At 52.3% G+C, this 21,424-nt stretch overlaps 1 long non-coding RNA gene across 2 annotated transcripts; it reads left to right on the top strand.

Moving 5' to 3' along the window:
* The first annotated feature begins 13,192 nt into the window (after positions 1 to 13,192).
* Positions 13,193 to 21,031, top strand: LOC116658178. Of its 2 annotated transcripts, none has more exons than XR_004313386.1 (3): positions 13,193 to 13,329; positions 14,027 to 14,075; positions 14,306 to 21,031. It is a non-coding gene; the product is annotated as an uncharacterized LOC116658178 (long non-coding RNA). The 2 variants fall into 2 exon arrangements; XR_004313385.1 differs by having other exon boundaries at positions 14,027 to 15,946; positions 16,487 to 21,031.
* The last annotated feature ends 393 nt before the right edge of the window (positions 21,032 to 21,424 follow it).

Here is a 21,424-nt window from a genome sequence, read left to right as displayed (position 1 = left end):
GGGAACAATCGGGTAACTTCAGTTGTTTTCTGGGGAAAGAGAGCGGGGACCTGGGAGTGGAGAGCAGACCCAAGTCTCGGGGATGTTTACAGAGCTGGGAGGGAGCAGACGCCCATTACGTGGCCACTCTTGTCAGCATGACGTGGTGAGGGGGGGCAGGTGAATGGCAGCGGGGTGACAGCAAAGCTGGGGACTTGGGTGCGGCAGAGGCAGCCCCTGAGAGGAGACCTCCGCTTGCTGAGCCCCTGCCGGGCAGCATTTCCACTCCTCACCCGCGTTCTGGGGGCTGGGTCTGGTCTGTGGGGCACGGCCGGGTTGCAGGTGAGGAGATTGTGGCCAAGCAAGGGGGTAGGGGGTGAGGATTTCTCCGAGCCCATCAGCCTCCGAAGCCCGATTGGAGGCGGGGCTCTCTTACTGGGAAGGAGATGGGAGGGTGATGCCCTCAGCACAGGTGGGAGGCAGGAAGAGGCAGAGAAGAGGAATCTGTGTGGGACTGGGAGTGGGAAGAGGTTTCCGCCAGAGTCTGTAAGAGCCGTCTCAGTGCTGCGGGCTTTCCCACACGCCCAGCGTCTCTCTGTGCTTTCCCGTCGTTCCCCGTTCACGCCTCCCACGTCCTAGGAGGCTGGTATCATCATCGTCATCATCTCCATTTTACAAATGAGGGAAGTAAGGCACAGAGGAGTAAAGAAACTTGCCCAAGGCCACATAGCAAGTAAGTGACGTAGCTGGGATTCAAATTTGTCTGACGGGTAAGGGTGAGAGTTTTTCCTCTTCCTTCCTTCCTTCCTTGCTCCCTCCCTCCTTCCCTCGCTCCCTTCCCTTCTTACTCTCCTCCTCCTCCTTCTTGTTAAATTATGCAGCCTTTTCTTCAGTCTCAAGGCCAGGTCACTGGAGTCTAGGCAGAGTCTTCTTTTTCAGCCAGCCTCTCCCTTTTCCTCTTTTATTTTCTTCCCTAAAGGCTGGGGAAGTGACTATTTAGCCCCTCTACCCCAAAGCCTCTTTCCTGCCTCAGGCCCCATCAAGGAGTCAGGTTGGCAGTGGAGTGAGTTGGTGATTGGTAATCCAGGCGTGTGTGAGAATGTGTGTGTGTGCGCGCAAGTGTAGATCAAAGTCGCTCCAGGAGAACGTCTGGATCCTGGAGCTTGTAGACCACCCGCCCTGCCCTCACCAGCTCATGCCTAAGCCCTTATCAAGCCTCGGGGCGAGGGGAACGCGCCAAACCCTTAGGTCACCTGTTGGCTTCATCCCAACTCACTACGCAGGAAGCAGCCTCTGTGCTCCCCTGCACCTGTGTCTAATGGGAAACTGGGGGCAGGAGGAGCAGATCAGGGAAGAACCTGTGCTGGGTGTGCCAGGTCCCACACCTGGGGCGAGCTCTCCCTCTGCCCCACCCCTCCTGACAAAGGGGAGCCGTGAGTCACCGGCCCAGGCACCGCCTCATCTGTCCGGCCCTCTTCCCAGCGCCACCCCTGCCATCACTTCCTCGGCCCAGGCCATTACTCACTCATCTCCATCTGCTTCCCCACTGCTGAGTCTCCGTGGGGCTTGTCCGGGAACCACATAACCATGACTGGCCTGCACGTCAGTAGGTTGAAGTGGATGAACAATACAAGCCCAACACCAGCCACAGCCGATGGGCCAACTGGTAAAGAAATACAGCGTCGACTTCTGCATGGTGGGGGGTCTTGGTTCAAGTAGCTTTCACACCGGAAGTTCTCTTTGTGCCAGCAGGTTAGGGAGTCAGATACACCAGAGCCACTGGGAAGCCACTTCTAGGTAGAAAGCGTTTTGCAGAACAACCAGTAGACAAGCAGGAAGTGCCTTAAACTGCAGCGTTGTGTGGGCGTTTGTGTGAGTGACGGTCCACCGTGGCTGGAGCAGTAATGAGACCGAGATCCATCTTCATAGCTCATAGTAGGTACTCAATAGGAAAATTATGGAGTAAATGCGTACAAACTCTATTTTTAGGTCTGAAGTTTGAGCAAGTGTAGACTGAGAAATTGAGAATTCTCTGTGATCAGAACTTCAAAACTGATACAAAAATTGATTATTCCAATCCAGTCTGGCTTGGAAGGTAGAACAGTTTGAGATCAGAAATAGATCGTGAAACCAGGATGATGAAAGAAAAGAATCAGTGCGTGTGATACATCTCTTTGCAGGACTTGGCTGAAGGCCACGTTGCACAGCTTGTGTACTGCACAACTCCAGAAGTCACGCTTCCTAGTGGCCACAATAGGCAGAGTGTTTTGCAAAGTGATGGCCCTGCTTAAGGCTTTTCCCAGTCCCTTAGTGAGAGATACAAGAAAAGTTATTGTCAGAACAAAACAGTGCACATTATTTGGAGTTTGTCTATATGTCAATTTATGCTTAACTGTAACTGTTTAGCAAATTCCATATATAATTCATTCATGCGGATTTAGTCATTCGAGAAACTATTTTTATGAAATAGTGACAGATTTACAGGAAGTTGCAAAACAATGTACAAGAAGGTCCAGTGTACCCTTTATCCAGTTATGTTCAGTGGTAACATCTTGCAGAACTAGATGTAACATCAAAACCGGGAAATTGACATTGGTACAATCCACAGAGTGTATTCAGATATCACCGGCTTTACATGCAGTTATTCATGTGTGTGTGTTTCTGTGCCGTTTTATCACCATAAACTGGTGGTAGAATATTACAGCCACCTCCACAATTAAAATACAGAGCTGTTCCATCCCCAAGAATCTCTCCCACCCCACCACACCCTCCTCCATCCCTAACCCTGGTAACCACTCATCTGTTCCTGGCTCCGTAATTTTATTTTGAGAATGTTATATAAATGGGGATTTCAACCTTTTTTTTTTCTTTCAAATTGTCAATCATCTTTTAACTAATTCTTTCACTACAAAATTCTGACTTAAAGCTTTCTATGTAAATATTCCCCAGGAGAAGTGCTTGGACCAGGGGGAACCCAACTGACAGGGATCAAGAATATGGTTAGATAAACAGTAAGTTCCTACTGTATAGCACAGAGAACTCTATTCAATATCTTGTAACAGCCTACAGTGAAAAAGAATATGAAAAAAAGAATATATATATAACTAAATCACTATGCTGTATACCAGGAACTAACACAGGATTGTAAATCAGCTATACTTCAATTAAACAAAAAAAGGAATTTGAAGGAATATGAGGCTGGCCAGGGAAACCAGCAGGGCACCTGTATTTACAAAGCACTTACTGTGTGCCAGGCACTGTTCTCAGGTTTTATGTGGGCTGTGGACATACTGGTGCCTCGAGAGGTTGCTGCCTCCTTGGGGTTCAGCCCCCACCCTCACCCAACACACATTCTTTATGTCCTTTGCACATGAATTTCTCATTGGGTCACCATCCCCCCGAGAGCAGGAACATCTCCCGCTCCTCAGGGAGCAGGCATGAACCACGGGGCCTCTGGCCACTGAGGGTTTCTGCTTTGATGGCCCCTCCCCTTGGGCACGAGTCAGGTCTGGCTGCACGGGGGTGGCTTGTGGCTCTCGGATGGCCCTTGTTGTCACTTCCCAGCTGCTAGGACCAAACATCGTCTGGGAGCTGGATGCAGGTGGCCTTCACCATTGACGTCACTTACTGGAGCACTTGGCTGCCTTGTGCTCTCACTTCTGAAACTCTAGGGAGAAACACACACAACCATTGTTGGCACTGTTGGCATTTTCAGGAATGAAAGATTAATGAAGAGGAACTCACTGTCCCCCGTCCCCAGCCGGGTGTGAGACTGAGGAAACTCCCCTCTTGAGGTTACTAAGTCTCAGTGGCCTGGTGAGGCTAGGTCGCCAGTGACATCATGTAAGTGGCCTCTTACCTGGGGGCTTTGGGCGAAACGGGCACAAGCTGACTACGAGGGACATCAGACCCAGGCGTGGATCACAGGCGCCAGTGAACTCCTGCGTCTCGAAGCATCTGAAAACAGAAGCGGACGTGGTGGGTGTGACCAGTTACGTGCTGTCCGTACCCGAGGTAGAGGCAGAACCTAAATGCCATTTCAGAGCCTGAGCTGCGCTTGGTTTTGTGAAGTCTCTGCCTCTGTTTGTCCGTGGACCTCTGGCCGGAGGCAGAGCAGATAAATCTTGGTGTTCAGCTTTGCCTGAACACCAGTGAATACACTTCAGCCAGTCTACAGGCAGAGCCCTCCGGCTCCCCGGACTGCACATGCACAGCCGTCTTGAAGCGAGGACACCTCGTTGTTTGATCAGCGTTGCGGCCAGGTACTTTATGTTGCATAACACATATGCTTTATTTACTAAGGCAAATAGTAACTGTGTTGGGAGGATTTTGTTGCTCTAAGAAAACAGGAGGCTCCTTGAAAATTGTGACAGGAGATAGCTCGCATTTAACCATCCTCTCTAAGCTAGAACCTGAGGCCATAAAGCAGAAGTCAAAAAGACTGATACTTGGTTCATAGAAGCTCATGTAAGGAGAGAAGCTGTCCCTGTGTCTTTGTCACTGGGCACACTGACAACTATGCGATTACTTTCACCCAAAATTGTAGACACTTTGATGACTTTAGAAATGTACTGATGACTCATTAAACCTTTGTTCTTCAGCCCTTTGTCTTGGAAACCCCTCTTTCTCAGGCTCCTCCTCGTTAGAGTTAAAATAGTCTACAATTCTTGTGAGTCCTTCAAGGGCAAAAGTGGTTAGATTCCCTTTAAGTGGGTTCCAAATCAACGCAAACAACGTTAAAGCAAAGTCCGAAGTGCTCTGATCCTAAAAGAAACACTGGGAAACTTCTGTTTACAAATAAGAGCACTGTGATGCCCTGGAGATGTGACCTTTCCATGAAGAGAAGCCCTCAGATTTATTGCATGGAGTCACCATCCACCATTTCCTCTTCGTAGCAAGCATCCTTCTGGTGAGACCCCTCCTCTCTTATCTACAGTCCTCACATCCAGAAAGCTAGGAGGACCCACACCATTTGGTAGCAAAATCTGACCTGAACTGACTTAAAACTATTTATAAGACTTATTTATCTCACCTACCACGAATCTTCCTATTTCATTGCAGAAATATTCATATTTGAATATGGGGCAGTGCCCCACATCCTCCCCGGCAAGTGGTGTTACATAAGACGTGATACACGTACTGTATTCTCTCTCTAAAAATCTGAATTCCGTAACACAGCTGCCCCCCCGGATAAAGAATTGTCCTAAGACACAGCCTCTTCCACCCCCAACTACACAAACACCAGATGCCTTTTTTGATAGGTGATAGGACCCAACCAGATGGCCCAGCTTGTCAAGCCTTTAGTCCCGCCACCGACAAAGTCTAAGGCGACATGATCCCACGTTAAACCCCAGACTCCACTGTTTCCTCTTCCCTGCCTGGCACCCAAGCAGTGTGGCCTTCAGGCTGGCCAGGCACAGAGGTGACCGCAGCTTTGGGGCTGCATTTCCAGGAGCCCCTTTCTGCCTCTTCTGCAGTTCTTCTGCGTGGGAGAGGGAGGGAGGACCGTGAGTCCGGGCCCCTTGCTCCCCAGGCTTCGGGCAGGGGTGCAAGACCTTATGGTAAATCCACTAAGTCATTCACTCATTCATTTGTCAATCTTTCATTCACTCATTTAATACCTGCAGTGTACCTTTTGTGATCTGGGTATGTCTTATTAAGATCCTCATACAAAATGAGAGGGAGAGTGTGGAGCTTGGACTTAATCAGGATTTTCCCAGACAGTGTTTTATAGAATCCAAGAGATGTTCATGGATTTTAGAGGAAAAAGATTTCGAAAGTCTCGATAATAAGGCATTAAACAGATGGCTTCACTGTAGCACTTAGAATTCTGAGTCTTTCAGCCACATGCATGGCCAGCATCTAAAAGGGGCATTAGCACTGCCCAAGGAAGGCTTCCCCGAGGACCTCCAGGTCTCTCCCGGCTCACGTCATTTTTGTGTTCTATAGAAGGTGGCGGAGTGGAGTGACTCTATAAAGCAATGGGAAACATCTCCGCCCTGCTCCGTCTTGGGGTCGTCAAGAGCTGTAGGCTATTTTTGCCTCTTTTAGCTACTCTCAAACAGTAAGAAAGTGCAGGTGACCACCGGGCAAAGAGAATGCTCTCCTGGGCTCATCTAATCTGGAGAAGTCATAGCCCCTTGAGAGCGATTTCCAACTGCATCTCTTGGCATTTCTTCTGTTCCCTGGACAGCCTCCTGCCGTGGCAACCGTGTCAGGCACAACAGAGAACATTACTGCCCTCTGACCTGTAGCATTTTGAGAACTAAGATTTCTCCTGATCTAAGAATATGTGGAGGACAGGAGGCATCCCCTTTTCATGACTGGTCTTACAGTTGAGTTAAGGTCTTGCTTTGGAAAACCACACAGGTGGTTCAGTGTGGCGGTTAAAACACTTCCCCGTGGTTGGAATGTTTTCCCCATGGAGATTCAACACGATGTTGTGACTAATTCACAGGACAGCGCTTTGCTGGAGATAAGCTGCAATCTTGAATGGATGGGGGTAGGTGGATTCGTTAGTGTTTGCTTCCTTGAGTGATGATTTGAGTTCAGTTTCTGAGTGGAACTTGGGTTCTTTTTACCGTGTTCATGGTTGTAGCTGTTATCATTATAATGATTATTTCTGCCACCAACCTGCTGACAGGAATTATACCACTTTATTTCTAGTTGATTCAGTTGTGCCTCAGTTTTCCTGGAGGAAAATGGGGATTTATATTTATGAAGAAATGCCTGTGAAATTGGAAATACTCCTGGAGAGAAAAATTGTAGGTATTATGAAATGACTTTACTTTTTTCAGTGGTCATTGTGTAAAGGGCACAAAACAAAGATACGACTATGATGGAAGAAAGATGCCACTTGAGAACAGAGGTCTCTCTTGCCTCCTCCACTGAACCCCAGCGTCGGTGGGGATGTGCAGTGCTTGTTGAATGAATAAACAATTGATTAGTGACCGTCAGAAGGGAGGAAAGAAGGAAAGCGGGAAGGAGGGAGAGAACCATCTTCTGAGCTAGCAGCAAATGGAATCTCACCTTTGTTCTTTTGTTGTCTGGAACCAAGGAGATGTGGAGAACTCGATTATTGATAATTCTTTCCAAGTACATAAAATGTTTTTCAATATTCCAAATTTCCTTAGATGTTAGTCTTCCCCTTTTTATGTGGGTAAGTGAATCATCCCACTGATCAGGACTTCTGGAGCGGGTTAGTACAACAAGCATGATTCCCTACTCTTCCCTTTTTAAAATTCTTTCTGCCCCAGTGAAACTGTCCTCGAGTAGTGGGGTAAGCCCACATTTGGACTGTCTGCTAGCGTGCTTCTAATGTTTACATCACTTGGTCCTCTTAAACTAGTCTATGCAAACCCAAGGGACCCTCAACCCAACACGTTCCGTCCCTGATTGTAGAAGAGTCCACATTGCTCTGGGACTTTCTCCCCACATCTCCCACGTTTCCTTCTTCCCGAGGGGTCATAGCACATGAGGCCAAGGTATGTGGTCCAGGGGAAGAAAGAACACTGGGCTTGGAGTCAGGAGACCAGGGTGAAGTCCCAACCTCACTTCTCATCCATCACGGGGTCTTGGGCAAATCTCTTGGCTTTTCTAGTCTCATGTTACCCAGCAGGGCTGTCCTGGAACACCATGAGCTCCGTGTGGAACGCTTGCTTTTTCCTGGCAGAGGACGCAGGGCTGGGTCTGCACTGTGGCCACACGGCCTCTGCTCCAGGGATGTCCAGCCTTCTGGGGCTGGCAGTGCATTCGTAGGCGGCCTGAGCAGCCCAGGATCTGGGTCTTCCGTCACAACTCCTGCTCTAATTAAAACAATGGGTAATGCCACCCAGGCGTCTTTTGATTGATGTGTAGTAACGATAACCATTAAAGAAAAAAATTCCAAATCCCCTGGACCGTGAGCCAGGAGATCTGGGTTCTGGGCTGAACTCTGAACAGCAGCAGCCCCAGTTCCTGGAGTTTCAGTTTCCCCACCTGTTGGCTCAAGGAGGTGGGCTGATACTCATCCCGTACACTGAGTTCCTTCATGTTTGCTAAGCGCTGTTTTTAATATTCATTGTGTAATAACTATGCAGTAGGTACACTCACAACGTCCATTTCATGGAATCGGAAGCGGAGGCTCAGACTGGGTCACAGAGGCAGGAAGTGGCGTCTGGATTCCAGCCCGACTGCAGGCCCCGTGGGTACCTCCAGGCTTCCCTCAATTAAGTGACCCTCAAAGCAGATTTACTCCCTGGGGCAGGGGCTCCCAGCCCCCTCAAGAGTTCTGCTTTTAGGATGCAAACAAACACCCTCCTCAAGTAATTTCCAGCCCTGCTGTCTGGATTTCTGGGATTAAAAAAGTGCCGGCGGCCTCATGATGGGACGTTCCTGATCCTGGCCTGCCCAGCTCTGATCTGCGGATCACCGCAGGAGGCCGCCCATGCCTGTTAGTGTAGAAGGGCGGTCTCTGTCTTCCAACGGTGGGTTGTTTGTTTGTTTGTTTTTGTTTTTCACTTCTGAGCATCTATGAACTACCAGCTTAGGGACAGTTCAGCCGTGGTCCACGGGTGCTGATAAAGAACGGATCGCCCAGAAGCGCACACGGCAGGCATTTACTACGGCGGGGCTACCGGGCGACGAGGCAGAGCGGCACTGTCGCGGAGGGAGAAGTTGGTGCCTGGGCCCCATGTCGCCTCCTAATGCCGGCGCTACGTGCGGGTGGGTTTCCAGTTTGGAAGGAGATGAAGATGCGGATGCTGGGGATGAGGGTGCGCCTCGTGCAGCCCCAGCTGCGCTGTTGTCCCGTCCGCACCCGCACCGCAGCCCTCCCTTCTCCCCTGGAGCCCAGGCTCACCTGGAGACAAGAGGTTTTTTCTGGACGCTGGAGACACCTCGGCAGCAGTCACAGCCCGCAGGCTGGTTCGATGCTCAGCGCCCCCACTCCCCCGTCCCCTCTGCGCCCGGAGTGTGGGGGCAGGCACGTCTCCTATTTCAAAAGAGACCCCTGCTGGAACGGAGCCAGGAGAGGAAATAAGTTAAGAGGGAGGGACTCATTTCCTGGGAGGTGCCTTCTAAGAAAGGGCTTCAGACCAGACCCTGCCCTCACCTGTCCCTCCACCTGCGAAGGGCCCACTGAAATCAAAGCAGCCTAGATGTTGCTTGATCTGCCAGGAGCTGCTGGGGGGCCCTGAAAGTCGTGTTAATGAGTACTGACTGCTAGACTGAGGCCATGCACCTCCGGGCAGCAAAGTTTGACTTTTTTGGTTCCTGCTCGGGTGGCCTGGGTTCCACACTGTGGCAGCAATGGACCTCAGCAGCCCAGGAAGGCTGACCTCCTGCAGGGTGATGGTGGCCGGCAGCCTGGGGGCAACCCCGGGAGGGGGGAGTAGAGGTCATCCAGCGTGGTGGCAGACTCCTAACGTTATTGATCTCTGGACAATCTTACTTCCCCCTTCTCTCAACCCTTACAATCATTTGTGATCTACTCCTTGAGTTAAGCTCCCTCTGTTTGAAGCACCTAGGGTAGAGTGGTCCCTGATTCCACAGGTGTGGAGGAAGAGATGGAGAATTCCTGCAGGCATCCTGTCCCACACCTCCGTGATTACCAAGCAATTTGCAGTCATGGGAGCAAGACAGCTTGGAAAAGAAGTGGTCTGTTTTTGTGCTTATATCTGGAACTGAGAACTTCACAGGCATGTGGAAAAGGTCTATGGCAGGTCTCTGATTTTCTCTTGTCCTGAAGACATTTGGTGTGACCAGACACTTTGTGTCACGCAAGCTCCCGTGTCCCCCCTTCTCACAGCACCATCAGGGCCTCCATCAGACGTATTTCCTTTAGAGCCCATCCTCTGGTTTGCGATGCGGGGCTCGTCCCTTCACCCTCCGTAACTTGCTCTCTCAGCGATTTAGGCGTTCTTTCATATTTAGCATCTGTTCAACCACAGCTTTCTGCACGTAGTGTCTACTCCCCCAGGCCCTGTACTAGCATCTGGAGGTACCAGGGACCACATAGACACACTTGCTGTGAGCACACTGTCTCATGAGGCCTGCGGGCTGGTAGGTAGAAGTCCCTGTGTGATGTGAGGAGGGCCATGGCAGGGGCCACACTGGACCCTCTCCTACCAGGATGTTCTGTAAAAGGCATATTCTTGATCATCCCCCAATTACACGTGTGTGGGCCCCTGTGATCCTTGTACCTGACACAAGGAAGCACAGGTCTGGCCTGTTGTAGAATGTAATCTGGTAAACAGTGAACATAGTTACGATGAAAATACATAGATAAAATCCAAACACAGTTGTTTTTCAAAGAGTGTGGGAGTCTGGGACTGACTGGCACCCTGGGAGGAGAGCTCTCAGCAGCTTCCTGGCGCCACCGGAGTTGGAGTCTTCAGAGCAAGAGCCCAGTCGCCTGCCCCAAACTGCGCTGTGACCCACCCTCTGTGCTGTCCCTGCCTCAGGAAGGCGACCCCTGGGTGTGGCCCAAGGCTGCCCTCAAGGTTTATGCAGTTCCACAGCCTGCCGGGGCTCCTCCAAAATCTTCTGTCCTCTTCCATTCCGGAGCCTCATCTCGGAATGCCGTGTGTGCAGGGAAAAAAATCTGCATTTTCCTGGAAAGAGGGTTCGGTCACCCAATGCAGGGTTCTAAAGTCTGAGAGTAAAGGAGAAACCTTAGCGATGCCCTTAGGTTTTCCCAGTGACACGCCTTTCACGCAGGCAGTGGCCACTCGGGAGGGGCCTGGCGGCGGGGCGGCGCTTTTTGTGCCCCGTTTTCCTCCAGTGCCCAGAACTGCCGGCTCTGTTTAAATGAGTTCTGTCTGTTTAAAATGCTCATTTGGCCAAGCCCTGTTGTGTAACTCAAACGTGCGTGGACGTAAGTCTGCTGAGTGTAATTGGAACGTTGTTTCCCCTTTCTCACAATTTCTTGTGTTGTGGGGTCTCACCACAGGCATTTTTAACTTTTTGAAATTAACTTTACTTGTGAGCCAACTGCTCTTTACCTCCTAATACTCCCACTCCCACAAGAAGAGGGAGACAAGGGTGCAGACTGGGCAGGACGCAGGTGACTGGGTATGTGTGCCCGGTGAGTACGGGCTGGGAGCTGTCCCTCTGCTGCGTCCAGTCCTTTTGCCTAAAGAGGGGCATGGATGAGGAAGCAGGCTGCCCTAGTCCATGGTATCTCTGAACTCTGTCTGGGAGGCTCAAGGGAGGAGGCTGCCTCCCAGGCAAAGGTCTTTTAAAATACTGTCAGCCCTCAGTATTTGCAGATCCTGTATCTGCATTTTCAACCAACTGCGAATACAGAAGGCCACCTATATGGAGAGCCCACTGTATAAAGCCTCCAGGCTAGACCCCAAGGCATTTGCCAAAGCACTGTAGTAAGTCTTGGTCCTTGGGGAAGGGATGGTGAAAAGTGGGTTTGGAGGAAGTAGCAGGGTTATAGGATGTGCTAAGGAGTTTGGAGAGCATCGAAAGATTTTAAGGAAGGGTCTTGTCCAACCAGGTTTGTATTTTAGAGAGAAGACAGCAGTGTGGCCAGCTCTCCCAAGTAGGTAGCAGGGGAGTGAGCCTGCAGGACAGGAGGCAGATTAGGGCCTCTCGCGGTAATCTGGTTGAGGTGACGGGCGACAGGGGATGAAGTCAGAGGCAGTGGGGTTCGTGTGCAGCAGTCTCTTTCAGTGCGTTTCTAAATTTAGTTTTGATGCTTTTCGGCTTGGAAAGGTCTTTTCATTTTCCTTGGACACTCAGGTGAGCTTGCAAAACATTTTCAGTGTAAAAGAATCAGACACATGCAGGTCATTTCACTCTCCCCACTCTGAAAGAAATGGGTTTACAATTTTTAGAAAACCAGTGCTTGGCAGTGAGCCGTACCCAGATAAAATACCTGTGATGAGCTAGTCATAGAGGCTTTGGCCCTCAAACTCTATCCAGAAAAATTAAGAATAGGAAGCAGCCTTGGGTTCAAATTCCATGTGAAATGAAGCAGTGTTTGTTGAATGACTGTCTGATCCCCAGAAAACTCCTTGTGGGGAGGACAGGATGAAAATAAAAGTAAATGAGGTCTGATTCCTGCCTTGTGCAATTTATAATGAAGTTGGATGATGAAATGACACATGTGGGACTATTAATTATGTCAGTAAGTGTTAGGGATTCTGTTAGTGGCTTGAAATAAAGTGAGAGTTTATGGCCAGCAAGTGGCTCGAAGTTGCCTGGAGGAGGTGGGCTTGGAGTAGCTCTGAAAGTTTGCAAAGACAGAGAAGACAGGGGCATGGGGGCAGGCGTGCCGACCAGGGGCCCACTCTGGACGAGGCCGGCGTTAGCTCCAAATAGAGCTGCAGTGCATGATGATTTATTTCACAAAGACTGCAAGCTCAAAAGAGCCCTAAGTTCCTTTTCTTAAGCAAAGAGCTTACTGTTTTGAGTGATGATTCCATGTCTTTCCTGAAGTGTTTAACTCTCCCGGGCCATGGGTTTGGACAGGAAACGCAGCCCCGATCTTGGCACAGTCTCCCAAAGAAAGGGAGGCTTGGGTGGGGGCCTCCCTGCCTCCCGAGGAGGAAGAGCAGCTCTTGTCATCCTGACATGCGTCCAGAGCCACTGAAAAGGGCATCAGCCCAGCCTTTCCCCAGGAGCTGTGCTGTTTCCAGATGGGCTGAGGGTTTTGAAGGGGGACTGGATTTATTTCCCTTTTTACCAGCTCTTTCCACCCAAGGGGCAGTGTGGAGTGAGGTCAGTGAGAGATGCAGTTGCTTTTATTGGGTCTCTTGTCTCTTCCTAAGTGTAAACCTATGAATTCCTTGCAGGTTAAAAAACATGTTTTTAAACCCATTTTGATCCGTCCCAGTGTCTACCTGTCACTTAGGGTGGTAGAAACATCCATGTGCTGGCAGAAACCTGGAAACTCTACTTGGCGCCGCCAGCCAGCCCTGAAATGAAAGCGTGCCCTTGGCTTTAATCTTGAAGCCTTTTCAGAACCCTCGCTGTGGCTGTGAATGCTTCAGCCAAACAGACACGCCCTTCCCCAGGGTCTCAGGCTAGTCAGAATTTGAGAAGATCTTTGATGTTTAATAAAACTGGCTTCTATGTGTCCCCTTTAAAAACAAATCAAAATGAGCCCAAATCCCGGACGCGACCTGCCCGTCGCATGTGTGTGTTAGTCAGCTGGGGCTGGGTTATCCCTCAGTAAACAGACATCCCCAAAGCTCAGTGGCTTAAAACCCAAAAGGTTTACTTCTCTTTCTTACTACACATCCACTGTGAGTGAGCCAGGGCCCTTCTCCACACCAGCCTCACCCCAGGATGGAGGCACCCCGGGCAGACAGCTTCCCCAGGTCGCTGGTCCCCAGGCCAGATGTAAAGAGATGACAGGTGAGTCACCAGTCTTTCCAGACCTCCTACCTGGACACACGTCCCCTCTGTGTGCATTGCTTTGGCCTCAGCCAGGCCCCAGGCCACTTCCAACTGTAAGGGGACAGGAGAGGTGGTCTATGGTGTAAGGAGAGCTGGACATTCGGTGACTCCCAGACTGCCACCTCTGGAGGGTGGGGATGCAGTGATGCAGCCTGGTTTCCTGGCCTGGGATCCAGCAGGCCAGCGCTTTTCTCTCATTAGCTCTTGCCTGTAGGCAAATCGTGTAACTTCCAAGAGATATCATTTCCTTGTTCTTTCAGCAAGGAATTGGGTAGGAAAGGGTGGGGAAGGGAAAGAAGTAATCACACCTGTTTGACCTGCCTTGTAGGGAAGTTGTGTGAATGAAAATAAGGCAACGGCAGTGAAAGTGAAATGGGAGGGAAGGGGACTAGGAGTATTTTACTGACGGGCCAGGGAACCGCAGCCCAGACGCGGCCCTCACCTGCGGCTGCGTCTGTCAGATAAGGTTGCAGGTGACAGAACATCCAAAATAGCTGTAACTCAAATAGGACAGACGTTTTGTCTCTCAGATGAAAGGCTGAGGGGCGTTCGATCCAGGATGGGTGCAACAGCTCCAAATTCTCAGGGCTCTGGCCCCACCCCTCTGCCCCTTGCTGCTCTTCCATCCCCTGAGCGTCTCCCTGTTTCAGTCCAGGTTCCCGAAACCAGAGCTTGAGCAAAGCAAGTGCATCAGTGCTTCAGTGGTGAGTGCATCCCCAAGAAATGGAGGTGAGGCCGAGGGGAAGGGAGGGAGACACAGAGGGGTGTGTTGCTCTGCCAGCCACAGCTTTCAACAAACGTGGCCAGTTGTCTCATCTTGTGGGGGATTTCCGGAAGGGCCTCTTGGGGCTTGGACCAGTAAATGTGGTAGGAGGAGGGGAGAAGAATCTGTCTGCCTGGGCCTGTCTCCCATTGGTCCACGTTGGCTTCACAGGGCATCGGGACCCCATACTTCCATGTGGCACTATCTGTATCTCCTGCATGGGAAAACCAGATCCCCAGATAGCAGGGGAAGCATCCGCAGCATGAACCAGGGCACCTGGGTTGCCCGTGAACAAGCATCCAACCCAAGCATCTCAGTCTGCAGCCTCAGTCCCATGGAGGGACCTGGAGAGCAGGTCCCGTGGTGTCAGGGAGGCCCTGGGGCAGGAGGTGAGAGGCCTGTGACTGAGGCATGAAGCAATGTGCTGCTGGGTTGTGCCTGGAGCAACATGCGGAACCAGCAACATCTGTTGCAATGGGCCCCACCCTGCCAAGCAGGGGAAGTGTCATGGCACCACAACCTTGGCCACAAGGTGGAACTCTTTTTATAACATCGAAACCCTCTGTGGCTTACAAGACTGTAGTTGTATCAGGTGATCCTCTCAGAGGATCATTAGCAGCATAGAGGAAAGAAACCATGGTTGAGCAAATCCTGGGAGGTATGCAAACTGACTATGATGTACCTCATAGGCCAGAATAGCTGCATGAGCCCCAGCCATCATGTCCACATCCCTGCTAACAAGGAAGATGGAAAGGAAAGTTTGCACACGACCTCCTGGCTGGCCTCCTTTTGGCCAGCCCTCAGTCTTTGCACCACACTTAGATATAAAGCGTCATCATTATCCTCGGTGGTCTGCTGAGCTAAAAATTGGCAGATGGGTAGAACAGAATATGAGGGTCGACTGGCAGTTTGTGCTACAGGTTGAGGGGCCATGACCTGGCACAGCAGAGTGTCCCCACTCTGTGTCCTTATTATAAAGGGACACAAGCAGGGATGTGGGAGGGGGAAGGAAGGAGGGTGGGGTAAATGAATGGGAGAAAGCCCAGGGGAAGGCAGATGTGGAGGAAGGACAAGGAAGTAGCAGAGAGTGAGAAAAGGGGTGAATGCTGATAGAGAAAGAGGGAAAAGAGGCTCCCCCAACTCCCAGACTGGGTTCTTGGTTTCCATGGAAACCACAGACTTTTTGGTGGCAAGGGAGGATGAGTGTGAGGGTGGGTTCTTTCCAGCCAGGGCTGCACAGACCTCTTGCTGACCTTGACCTCACCATCCTCCCACCTCTGCCCTGAAACCCGGCAAGGCTGATGCCCTGCCCACACCTACCTTCTGCCTCCTTCCCCTCCCACACTCTCAGACGAGGTCAGACAAATCCCTTCTAGGGTTGTGTGGTCAGGCTTCACCTATCAGCCTGGCTTCCACTTGGATCCTTTGTAGCCACCCTCACTCTGAAATGTTCCTTCTTGTGTCTAAGGAGCTTCTGGGGAGAGCAAAGGAGTGTCTGGTCTGCTGGAAATGAAGGCCAAATCAAGAATCCCCCTTCCCCAGGCCATGAGGTCTCCTGGAGGGGGAGGCTGTTAGAGACAGGTTTCATCGGGGTGGGCTGGCTTTGGCCTCCCTCATGTGCATCATGACCAAGCGGCCTGTGAAGAGAAGGTCCCCGCCCACCTGGCAGCGCCTGCCCTGAGGCTGGCCGGCCTTCCTGGACCTGCCTGAACTGGCACCACCCAGTTTCCCCGCCAGCCCAGCCTCTGCTCTTCTTCCCGCCTCCACCATGTGCCTCAGCACTGCAGGACGCCTTGGCCTTGGTGCTCTCAGGTCAGAAGCATCCACACACCCCTGGGCCACGTGGAGGGCGTGTGGGGCACCAGGAAAGGATTCTGCACTTCCGGGATTACCGGCCTGAGGCAGTAGAATTGGGGAGGGGCTTGGTCACCTGTGAGCAGGACTTCAGATCCCGAATCATCGGAGGGCAGCCCGCTCAGTGCCTGGAGGGCAGCGTGATGAGAAGGGGTTCAGATCTGAGCCCCCCAGTTACTGGGCCGTCTTGGCACAAGACAGACTCTCCCAGCCTTGGTTTCAGTGTCTGTAAAATGAGGATGACGTGGGCCTGACCGGCTTAGAGGGAAGGCCCTGGCACGTCCTGGGTAACGTCTTGTTCATCCCACCCCCTGGGCTGGGTTCCTGGTGGGCAGACAGCTGGCTCAGTCTCCATCGCATGCGGTTGGAACCCCAGCGATGCCCCACACGTGCTTCCCCCGGAGCTGCAGCCTGCGAAGCTCGGCCATCATGCAGGACCGCAGGCCTTCCTGGTGCTCCGCGGGGCTGTCAGCTTACAGAGTCCTTCTGTTTGTCCAGGTTAGCTCCAGGCCTCAGGGCCAGCCATTGGGCATCCTGGACGTGAAAAAGGGCCTGGTGTGCAGCCGTCGGTGGCCCCCTCACCTCCTGGGAGCCACTGCTCCTCTTCAGATGATGCCAGAGTCCCCGGCTGGGGCCTGGGAGGTGGCCCCCCGCCCCAATGGTGCTGTCTAGTTTTCCAGGCGCCACTGCTCATCGGAAGGACTGCTCTGCGCAGGCCCCTCCCCCGGGAAGGATGCCTTGGTCAGAAGTCTCCCCACACCCCATCGCTCCTTAACCCCCTTCCTTGGGATTCTCTCAAATCTTTGTCCTTTACACTTTTTATTGAAGAATAATACACCGCAACTATTTCCCCTCAGCCAAGAATGGGTTCATGGCCACATATGAAGGGCACCTGAGGACATAGCTAGTGATGCTGGCTCTGTCACTAGCTTGCAGGTGACCCTTAGGACTTGGTGCGGTCTCCCGGGGTGGCTTCCTTATTTCTTCCAGGAGGTGGCAGGGTGGCTGTTCCGAGGAGATGGGTGCAGTGCAGGGAGTCCAGCGTATGTGGCTGAAGCCGTGGCATTGGGTCAGGCTGGGGAGTCGGGGAGAGGGCTGGGGAGGTGAGCGGTGTGCACCCAGGGGGCCGGGCCAAGCAGAGAAGGGTTTACAGAAGGGAGCAGTTTGCGGGGTGGAGAGACTGAGGTCAGCCCATCCCAGGTGTGTCTTGGGAGAAGCATGTCCGTGGGAGTCGGGTGATGAGGCTGTGGTTGAGTCAGTCTGCCTCCGAGAAGAGCCGTGAGCTGGGAGGAGGAGGGGACGAGGGGCGAGGTGGCCGGAAGGGCTGTGAGCCGCAGGGTGGGGCTTTGTGGTCTAGCCTGGGCCAGGGACCTGGCAGGTCACGTCTGTGTCTGTGTGGTGTGTGCAGGGCTGACTGCCTGGGCCGTTCCTGGCCTCTGCGCATGCACCCTGACCCACTGGCCTCTCTCTGTGGTTTGCAGATGGGTAAACTGAGGCAAGAGCCACCCAGGCCCAGGGGGAGTGGAAGACGGTGCTGTAACTCTCCCTGGTCTTTCATTCATTCACACCCCGTGCAGCTCTCCCCCGCCCTGCGGTTGGCCAGTCCGTGGTGGCAGCTGTGTGGTGATGCTTCTCTCGTCCCATCCCTGACTCCTCCTGCTTCCCCATCGTGTTCCGGCCCCTCCAGTCCCCACCACGTGCTCACTGAGCTGCCTGGACCGCAGCCACACCCTAGGGCCTTTGTCCAGTTTATCGTCTTTTCTTTTTTTTTTCCTTCACATCTCCTTGCCACAGGTGCTGGGAGGAGGCAGGCGAGGGTCATCCTGCAGAGCGAGACTAGAGACATCAAACTTCCTCTTTCCCTTTCGCTGCCCTGGAGATCAGGGAACTCCCACGTGTGGTAACTCTGCACAGCCCAGCTGCCCAAACTTCAGGACAGGGTTGAGGGCAGCAGATGCTGCAGGCCTGGGGGTGGGGGACAAGCCGGAGAAGACCCCCCGATTCCCGCTGACCCCGAGGGTCTCGGGGCTCACCAAGTAGGAAGCAAAGCGATGCCTCGCCTGGTCCAACCCCTCTTCCCTCTTCTGTCAGCTGACCTTGAGGCTGGACGTGACTGTGAGATGAAATGTTCGTTTCTGCTTTTAAAACAGAAAACCAAACAGAAACCATTGTCCAGTGAACTCTCAGCCAATCTGGGAGCAGAGCACTGGTTGGAGCCAGGGGCCTGGGCCCACGTCCTGGCCTGACCACCAGCCGGCTGAGTGACCACAGGCAGGTCACCCATGTGTCACGGCCTTGGTTTCCACACTAGTGAGTTGGTCAGGGGGGAAGATGTTTCTCCACGGCGTCTCTGGTTTTCAACATCATGAGGCTGAGTCCTGGTAACATGGTTGCGAGCAAGTAATACGGTCTTAAAGTAAGTTACCAAAAAAAGTGCAACTGTTCTGGTTTTTTACAATGCAAGTGTTTTATTTTCAAAGGTGACTTGGAAGATGCAGCTGTCCCAAAGGGGAAGAATATTTTCTTATGCCACAAAAGAGGTTGGAACTGATGAGGCTTAAACTCACATTTATATTTCAGATAGAATTGGAGTCTCACTTCCCCCTTTCAGTGCTGGAGCGAATTAGTCACGCTTCCTCGTGGACGTGGAGGAGAGATCTTCTGTGCTACTCAAAGGCCCTTTCAAAAAGTTCTGGGGACAAGCACCGTGTGTGTGTATGAGAGAGAGAGAGAGACAGAGACAGAGAAATGAAGAGGGAGAGAGAGAGAGGGACAGAGAGGGAGAGAGATGGGAGATGGAAAAGATGTGTGGACAGGGTGGAAGGAACAAAATGATTAAGACACAGTTGCTGACCTCAATGGTTTGCTGTCCGATGGAAGGGCCTAACATGCTGACAAATATAACAATATACAACGTAGAATGGGGCTATAAATAAAGGGTCCTGGGGAGAATGATGGAAACCCTGGTTAATTCTTGCTGGAGGGATCCATGGAAGACTTCCTGGAGGAGGTGGCATTGGCATGTGAGTTTTCTCTTAAGGGTGAGCTGGATATCTGTGGGTAGACTGGGAAGGCGTCTGGGCAAAGGAAATAGCAGCGGCAGAGGTAGGCTGCTCCCTCCCTCTCCAAGGCTTGGGGCTCCGGCCCTGCCCTCTTCAGGTCACCCTTTTCTCCCCAGATGGGGCAGAGCGCACAGCAGGCCGGGTCCCTGTGCCGGCCCGGCCCCTCCCCCCTCCCCGGGGCGGCACAGGGGCGGCTGTCCGCGGTCTACAGGCAGCGAAGGGGGGGCTTTCACTTTGCTTGGCAGGATCTTTTCTTAGAATCACAGTTGGTTCTTGCAAAACTTTCCTGTCACATAAAAGCCAAGAAGACAGTTTTCGAAAAGCTTTACGTGCAGAAAAGGAATGACCGAGGAAGGATGCTGTGTCACTGATGAGGCTGTCTCCACCCCTCCGTCCCGTCCCTTTATCGCTGGGATGGCGGCAGGGCAGGCAGCGAGGAGGCCGCAGAGCGGCAGTGAGCGCAGCCACGTCCTTGATGGACAGAAGCCCTTCACCAGTGCTGACCTCTGCTGTCCGTCCATCCGGCCCTCATCTGTGCAGCTAACTTCCAGCGTCATCTTCAACCCACCTCAGGGCTGGGAGTTCTGAAGGACGGAGTGGGGAGAGGGTGAGGATTCCAAGGATGAATAAAATGAATTGTCTTCCTTTTAAAGTTGCAAACGAATGATCACACCACGAACCAGGCTGTTGCAGGGTACAGTGGGAAGGTCCTGTGTCTGGGGGCGGCATGGAGGCATGCTTCGTACTTGGTGTGGAGGGCCAGTACTTCACCCCCGAGACAGGCAAGAAGGGCGCTGGAAGAAGCGAAGTAGCAGAAGCCCCTGGTCCTAGCGTGCTGCTGCCCCTGTCACGCCGCCTCCCTGGGCCAAGCAGAGCAGGTGGCCTGTGGCAGGGCTCCGGCTGCTGCATTTTGTCAGCGGGAAAGGGGCACGTGGTCTCCTCGGACTGGATGCTCTAAATCGACGACTCCTGTGTGTGAGCTTTTATTTTTCTAAATAAGTAAGCATTAAGTACATCCTTAACTATAATGTTTGAGTGTTTATAAGCCTTAACCGCATGGAACGGAACAGATTTTTAAAAATTAGGCATTGTTAGCATGACTTTAAGTGGCTGTTTATTGAGTAGGGATGAAGGAATTTGCACACCAGTTTTTCTGACTCTTCTCAGTTGCTTTGATTTTTCCTCTCAGCCTCCCCGTGTCATCTCTGGAGGCTGTCTGGGCTGGAATACCCTGACTTGAAACAAACATCTAGACGAGTGATGTGGGCTTAAAAGAGGGAGGGGCTGCAGGCCTGCGCACAGGGAGAAAAGCAAGGGGGCCGGGTGCAGAAGGGGGCAGGGATGGTGGGGCAGCGAGCCTGGCGGGGCTGGGCCTGGCGGGGCCGGGGCTGAGCAGGGAGGAACCAGGCTGCACAGAGCCTGCAGACTGAGAGGAAGGGGCAGAGCTGACCAGTGGGTGTGAGGCATGGAAGGGGCACCTTGTGCGTTTCAATGCTTAGTCCTCATTTTCTTTCCCCTCTAGAAATGAGACTGAAAGGGAAGACGGTGGATCCTTCCAGGCCAGAGTGGCCCCCAAATGATGACATCTGGGGGGACCTTCTGCTGCAGGGAGGCCCGATGGGGTAGTGATAGAGCAGGTGGGCCCTGGAGCATGCCCTCCTGGGAGCAGATCTTGCCGTCTCCCCCCGACGACTGCGTGATCTTGGGAACTGACCTTACTTCCTGGTGCTTTAGTTTCCTCTCCTGTAAAAGGCTCAGTAAGACTTCCTGTCACGCGGAGCGCTCTGAGGACCACGGGAGATGGAGCACATACCGAGTTTAGAACAGGGACTGGTGCGCACACACCAGGGACGTCACCGACGTCCTGGGACTCCTGCATCTCACCTTCCCCGGGGGCCTCCTGAAACAATGGGGCCTCAGCCCAATTTCTGGTTATAAAACCACCGGGTAAGGTCGCTTCTTGTGTTTGTGTCAGTTAGGATGTCTTTAGCTGCAAGTAGTAAAAAGGGGCTTCTCTCATAGGAATGTTTATTTTTACTGAACAGGAAACTCGGCTGTAGCCGTCCACCCACATGCTTCTGTATCTCCCAACCTTCTTGCCTGATTTTGAGCCACTAAGGTGGTCATGAGCCAGTCTGCCAGGGTTGAGAGAGAACACAGAGATGGTCAAGCCCAAATAGGTCCATTTGTGAGGTGTGGCCTCACAGGAGGGGCACCACATTTTAAAAAGAAACATTTCAGGGTGTATGAGGTGGCCAGCGGGGAAGCAGGGCACTCTTTCCCACTGTGTGCTGTGTTGCTCCAATGTGTTCGAACTCTTCTACCAGAATCTTCCCCAGAGGTAAGTTATGAATCACAGACAAATACTAATTTT

Source organism: Camelus ferus, chromosome 20 (assembly GCF_009834535.1).
Source record: "Camelus ferus isolate YT-003-E chromosome 20, BCGSAC_Cfer_1.0, whole genome shotgun sequence".
In the NCBI taxonomy this organism is placed as follows: domain Eukaryota; kingdom Metazoa; phylum Chordata; class Mammalia; order Artiodactyla; family Camelidae; genus Camelus; species Camelus ferus.
The sequence above is the reverse complement of the archived record's forward strand: the minus strand, read 5'-3'. Positions and strand labels throughout refer to the sequence as shown.